This window comes from Arachis stenosperma, chromosome 9 (genome assembly GCF_014773155.1).
Source record: "Arachis stenosperma cultivar V10309 chromosome 9, arast.V10309.gnm1.PFL2, whole genome shotgun sequence".
NCBI lineage: Eukaryota > Viridiplantae > Streptophyta > Magnoliopsida > Fabales > Fabaceae > Arachis > Arachis stenosperma.
This window is the reverse complement of record NC_080385.1, coordinates 82,323,997-82,331,263: the sequence shown is the minus strand read 5'-3', so window position 1 is coordinate 82,331,263 and position 7,267 is coordinate 82,323,997. Positions and strand designations below refer to the sequence as shown.

Genomic DNA, 7,267 nt, shown 5'->3' with positions numbered 1-7,267 from the left:
CAGCAGAATCTGGCACACCAAAAAACTCTGCCCTGCCCTCCACAAGGGCAGGGCAGCATCCTGAAGCATCAACGCACCAAGCATGCACGCACAAGGCCGCACGCATCATTTCCTGCCCTGCCCTCCACAAGGGCAGGGCAGCCTCCTGGGAGCTACTTTCTTCCTGGGCTGAAATTGGATTAAAAATCTAATTAAATTCATTTTCTTCACCAAATCAAAATCCCATCCAAATTCCAAATTCCAAGAATAGAAAGTGTATAAATAGGAGATAGTTTGATGTAATTAGAAACCTTCTTTTCACTTTTGAATTTTGAACCTTCTTTTGAATTTTGGAGATTTCATTGAGAGCTAGGAACTGAGATTTCAGAGAATTGGGGAGGAGAATTGATCTCTCTTCTTCCTGGTTCTTGCTTGAGCATTTTTATTTTTCTTGTTTGAGTCTTGGGTGTGAAGAATTGAGGAATTTCTGTCTCAATATCCATTCAAGATCTCTTTAATTCATCTTCTGCATAATTGAGTTCAATTACATTTCCTTTACTGCTTCTTCTTTAATTTCTTGCTAATTGCTTTGTGAACTTGGATCTGGGAAGGCAATTGAGATCTAGACCTTGCTATCTAGTCTCTGGAGTCCTGAGACCCAATTTTCCTTTTGGTTCTTCTGTGAACCTCTGCTGCAATTTAATTTCCCTTTCTATTTGAGATTTAACAGAATTCAAATCACTTCTTGCTTTGATAATTGTTGGAATTTACTTTCCCTTGCTTGAATTCTAACATCCCAGTCCTTAAATCCTTTTTCATTTCTGCAATTTATATTTCTTGCACTTTAAGTTACTGTAATTTACATTTCTTGCACTTTAAGTTTTAGTCATTTAATTTCTTGTTCTTTAAGATTCAGCTCTTTTACTTTCAGTTTTCTTTAATTTCTGCAATTCTTCCCTCCCCCTTTACATTTTCTGTCATTTACTTACTGTTGGATACAAAATCACTCAACCAAAACTTGATTCGCTTGACTAAATCAACCACTAAACTAAAATTGCTCAATCCTTCAATCCCTGTGGGATCGACCTCACTCCCGTGAGTTTTATTACTTGATGCGACCCGGTACACTTGCCGGTGAGTTTTGTGTTGGATCGTTTTCCACACATCACTTTCAATCAAAAATATTTGGTTGTCACATATACAAACCCCAATAAAAATTAACCGAAGTATTAAGACTCTGGGTCGTCTCACAAGGAATTGCAATGAAGTGCTTAATTATTGGCTATGGGGATCAAGGGGGGTTTGATTTTATATTGGGCAAGGAAATGTAAAAGCAAGAAAGTAAATGATACGAAAAGTAAATCAAACAAGCAATTAAAGGAAGCAATTAAAGAAAGAGAGACATTCATGGCGATGGATTGAGATCATAGGCTTGCTATCCTAGTCATGCATGATTAATTCATCTTATTTAGTCAACTCCAACAAATAGGGAGAAAGTCAAACAAGATAATCAATCATATCACAATGATAAACAAGAATTTATCTCATTACGTCAACTCCAACAAATAGGGAGAAAGTCTAACGAGACTAGCTAATCTCAATCCAAAAGTCCTAACCGACTTACTAATTAAACTAGCAAAAGATTAGCGTCAATGGAAACAATATTCCATAAGTCATAATCAACTCACTAATTAAATTAGTAAAAGATTAGCGTCAATGGAAACAATATTAGCTAACAACTCTAGATCACCAACATAAGTTGGGTTTTCATGACTCAAGATTGCCTAATTACTCTTTCCAAGCCAAGAATGCTCAAAATCTACTCTAACATCCAACCAAGCATTTTGTCAAACACTTGGTGGGCACAAAAGGAAATCATAGTAAATGTGCAAGAATAATAAAATCTACCAACTACCAATAGCAAGAAAAGTAAAATCAATAACTCAAATCAACAATAAAAATAACATCAAACATAAAATTGCATTAAAGGAAAATTAAGATCCAACAAGGTTCATGAACATAAAAGCAACAAAATAAAAGAAATGAACAAGTAAAAACTAGAAGAGTAGAGATGTAACAACAAGAAATTAAAAGGAGAAACTAAATCAAAACAAGAATGAAAACCTGGATTCAAGAAGAATGAACTAAAACTACCCTAAAATCTAGAGAGAGGAGAGAGCCTCTCTCTCTAGAATTCTAACCTAAAACTTGATAAAAACTAAACTATGACTACTTGGTTCATTTTCCCTTCAATCCTTGGGTTCAATAGCGTCAGAAATGGGTTGGATTGGGCCCAAAATGAGCTGCAAAATCGCTGGGGGCGATTTCATTAAAGTGGGCCACGGACAGCATCGGCACGTGCGCGCAAAGTGCGTGTGTGCGCCCCTGAACGCGAAGCAACATATGATAAAATTTATATCATTTTGAAGCCCCGGATGTTAGCTTTCCAACGCAACTTGAACCGCCTCATTTGGACTTCTGTAGCTCAAGTTATGGTCGTTTGAGTGCGAAGAGGTCGGGCTTGACATCCTTACGGTTCCTTCATTTCTTCATGAGTTCTCCCACTTTGCATGCTTTTCTCCTCACTTCTTCCATCCAATACTTGCCTTATGAACATGAAATCACTCAACAAACACATCAAGGCATCAAATGGAATTAAAGTGAATTAAAATCACCAATTTTAGGGCGTAAAAAGCATGTTTTCACATTTAAGCACAAATCAAGGGAGAATTACAAAACCATGCTATTTCATTGAATAAATGTGAGAAAATGTGATAAAATCCCCCAAAATAAGCACAAGATAAACCACAAAATCGGGGTTTATCAAATCTCCCCACACTTAAACCAAGCATGTCCTCATGCTAAGAATAAAGAGGGACAAGAAAAGGGTATGAACATTTATTCAATGCAAAGAAACTATATGCACCTATCTATATGAATGCAACTAAATGCAAGATGATTCTACCTACTTGGTGAAAAGCAAATCAATCTCCAAGAACATGTATGAGCAAGTGGGGCAAAGGTCATATTACGACTCACAAACTCCACCAATTCAAATATCAAAATAAAGTTCAAATAGACTTGCAAGAAGAAAGCTCATGAAAGCCGGGGACAAGGAATTGAGCATCGAACCCTCACCAGATGTGTATCCGCTCTAGTCGCTCAAGTGTATAGGGTTGATCACTTAATTCTCCTCTAATCATGCTTTCCAAGATTTGTTTTTCATCTAACAATCAACAATTATTCAATGCATGCATACATTCATCATGAGGACTTATTCATAGGTTGTAATGGGGCTAGGGTCAAGGTAAGGATGCATATGGTCAAGTGAGCTTAAAATTTTTATCTTTGATTAACCTAAGCTCTAATCAAACACATATAACAACCTATACAATTTTAATACACAACCTAGCTACCCATGATTCCCACTATTTCACATACTCATGCATTCTTTTTAATTCACATTCCATATGCATTGATTTTTATTGAACTTTACTTTGGGGCATTTTTGTCCCCTTTTTATTTCTTTTTCTCTTTTCTCTTTTTCTATATATATTTTTTCTTTTATATATATTTTTTTTCTTTTAATCTTTTTTTTATCATTTTTTTTCTAAAGTATATACAACGTATCAATGCATATGGTTTTACATATAGTGCATGAACATGTGCCCAATTCCCAATATTTTCAACAAAAATAAAAATTATACTTTTACCTCAACCAATGTCCCAAGTTTCCCATACCCAAATGATACACACCCTCACTAGCCTAAGCTAATCAAAGATCCAAATCAAGGACATTTATTATTTTTCACTTAGGGATAGTGATGTGCTAACATTGAGAACAAAAGGGATTAAATAGGCTCAAATTTGGCTAACAATGGTTGATGAAAGGTAGGCTATTTGGGTAAGTGAGCTAAATGAAATGATGGCCTCAATCATATAAATGCATGTATACATGGAATAATGGACATAAAGAATCAAACAAATCAAAGATTACAATCATAGAAAGAAAACAATGCACACAAGAATGGAAAATAAGTGGTTATAAAATGTAACCACACAATTAGGCTCAAAACTCACATGCTTGTGTTCTTAGCTCAAAAACCATGTTCCAAAATATATTCTTCAAGCAAGTTTATCACAAAAAAATTTTTCAAATTGGTAGGGTGCCCTAAAACAAGTTTTCTTGGAAAAGATATCATCACCCTAACCAAGTAGTCCTAATAAGAAAGAAGTGGTCAAATATGTACAAATTCTAACTAACATGCAACCTATCATGCAATGCAACAACTAACTAACAAAGACAAAAATTGAAAAATTGGTGTTGAAAAATGAAGTTGTTACCCATGGAGGTCGGTCGGACGACCTCCCCACACTTAGAAATTTGCACCGTCCTCGGTGCATGCAAAGAAGAGCAAGGTGGACGGGTTGCTACAATTGATGAGTTCCTCCAAAAGGTTGTGCGAAAGGACTTGTTTGTTGCCCCATTTAGAAGCTTTTCCTTTTCTTTCCTTCTTGGTGGCCAACCTAAAAGGAAAGAGAAAGAAAGAAAGTTAAGCCTACATCAAATATATCAAAGCAATAAAACGTAGGCGGGGGCTAATGCCAAATAAAAGTAAGGTTCTCACTACATGTTAGCTACGCATGTAAGTGAGAGAACAATATAAGCTAAGGGCATATCAACTAATACTTGATGCAAGAGTAAAGTCAAAGCATGAAGAGCACTCAAAAGCATCAAGTTCAACTAGAATAGTGGGTTATGAAAGACATGCAAGTTCATATCAATGCACAAAGAATATAAGAGTCATACAAGATTAAGCATTGATTCAAAAGTTTCATCACCCAACAATATCAAACAAGTCAAGAAGCACCAAGATTAACCAAAAAATTCTCAACAATTGAGTAAGAAAATTCAACACCATTATTTAAATAAGAGGCTTAGAAAAGAAAAAAAAATGAAAACAAGCTATAAAAACAAAATTAAAATGCAATAAATGAAACTAAGCAAATGCAATAAAAGAAATTGGAAGAGAAGAAAAAAAATTTTTTTATTTTATATATATATATATTTTATTTATTTTTTTATTTTTTATTTTTTTTTTAAGAAAAAAATTTTTTAAGAGAGGAAGAAAAAGAAAAAGAAGAAAAAAATAGAAAGAAAGAAGAAGAGAAGAAGAAAGAAGGAGAAAAGAGAAAGGAGGAAAACAGGGTGCAAATCCGTGCATATGCGCCATGCGTGCTTAGGCACGGATGCAGCAGGTACAATCCGCGCTTGGGCGCGGATGCGACATGGACAATCGGCGCGCGCGCCATGCGTGCTTACGCGCGGATTGCCTGGCACAAAGTAGGCATAAAGTGGGCACAACTCTCGGGTTTTAGTACTAGGAGTTGTGAAACCACATCGGCGCGCGCGTGCACTGCGCGCTTGGGCGTCGATGCCCATTTTTTTTTTTTTAAGAAGTATAAAAACAGAATTTAACACTCTCCTAACCTATAAACATTCTAAAGCAACCAAAATTCAAATTTAACAAAAATCTTTAAGTTTTTGAAAAATTTTCAAACATACTAAAAACAAAACTTATACTACAAACAAAATGCAATCTAACAACAACTATTCTAATCAAAGCATGAATGCAACAAACAACCTATCAATAAAATCAAAATGCATAAGAGTATAGAAAATGACAAAAACTACCTACAATGGCAACTCCAATCACTTATTAACCAAATTTAAAAGAGAGTGGAAAAAGTTTACCATGGTGGGGTGTCTCCCACCTAACACTTTTAGTTTAAGTCCTTAAGTTGGACATTTGGAGGCTCCTTGTCATGGTGGCTTATGCTTGTGTTCATCCTTGAACCTCCAAGAATGCGTGCTCTTCAATTGGTTGTCAGAATTTCCAACCATCTTCACCAAGCTTGGGTGAGGTTCTTCCCAAGATATGAGCTCCCAAAATTGATCCTCATATATTCCCGGATCCCAAATCTTATTTTTGCACCCATCTTCAAGTTGATCATCATAGCTCCAATTGGTTTGTTTAGCCTTGGAATTCTCAAAGAAGCCTCCAAACAACTTCCTAGACCCATACAATTTAGCTCCACACCAAACCTTGCAATCAAACTTTGAACATTCAACCATGAAGAACCTAGAATGATGTTTCCAACCACTACACAACTCTCTTCTACTCTTAACTCCACAAAGAGCTCTAAGTTGACCATCATTTTCAATCAAACCATATTCAAGTGGGAAAGTAAAGATTAGAGATAAGAATTTTACCCACTTGAATGTTGTGTAAGATGGTGACTTAGGAAGGGGGACCTCCCCACACTTAGACAGTGCGAGGTCTACTCCCTTGTGCTCTTTCTTGACTACCTCCACCTCTTTGCAAGCTTTTTCAACTTCAATTCCTTGCTCACCAACTTCTTCTATACACCCTTCATTGCTCAAACCATGTGTCGAAGATTGTGCACAGTCCTCCTTGTCATTAATTTCATAACACAATGAGGGAGATTCATCAATTCCAAAAGACTCATTAGTTGGTGTGGAATCATCTTCAATGGTGGAGCTTGCTTCTTGCTCAACCTCCTCCTCTTGGTGGCTTTCGTTGTAGTATAGTGGTAAGTATTCCCGCCTGTCACGCGGGTGACCCGGGTTCGATCCCCGGCAACGGCGCCATTTTGATGATCGGATTTCTTGACGGTTTAGAATTTATCCAATGGAGTCTCGTTGTGAAGTATAGTTTCCAAACCAATCAATAATCCTTTCATGCAAAAATTTTGGTTGTCACAAGGAACAAACCCCAAATAAGAAAGAACCGGAGTATTTAGACTCCGGGTCGTCTCACGAAGAGTTGCAATGAAGTGGTCAATTATTGGCTATGAGGATCAAGGGGGGTTTTGATTGATATGAGGCAAGAAATTAAATGGACAAGAATTTAAATGACAAGAAAAGTAAATCAAGCAAGTAATAAAGAGAGACATTCATGGCAATAGATTGAGATCATAAGCTTTCTATCCTAGTCATGCATGATTAATTCATCTTATTTAGTCAACTCCAACAAATAGGGAGAAAGTCAAACAAGATTAATCAATCATGTTACAAATATAAACAAAAATTTATCTCATTACGTCAACTCCAACAAATAGGGAGAAAGTCTAACGAGACTAGCTAATCTCAATCCAAAAGTCCTAACCCACTTACTAATTAAATTAGCAAAAGATTAGCGTCAATGGAAACAATATTAGCTAACAACTCTAGATCACCAACATAAGTTGGGTTTTTATTACTCAA

General features: G+C 36.1%; 1 non-coding gene across 1 annotated transcript; it reads left to right on the top strand.

The window, feature by feature from the left end:
• Positions 1-6,574: 6,574 nt before the first annotated feature.
• On the top strand, positions 6,575-6,649 carry TRNAD-GUC (transfer RNA aspartic acid (anticodon GUC)). Its single transcript has one exon. It is a non-coding gene; the product is annotated as a tRNA-Asp (tRNA).
• The last annotated feature ends 618 nt before the right edge of the window (positions 6,650-7,267 follow it).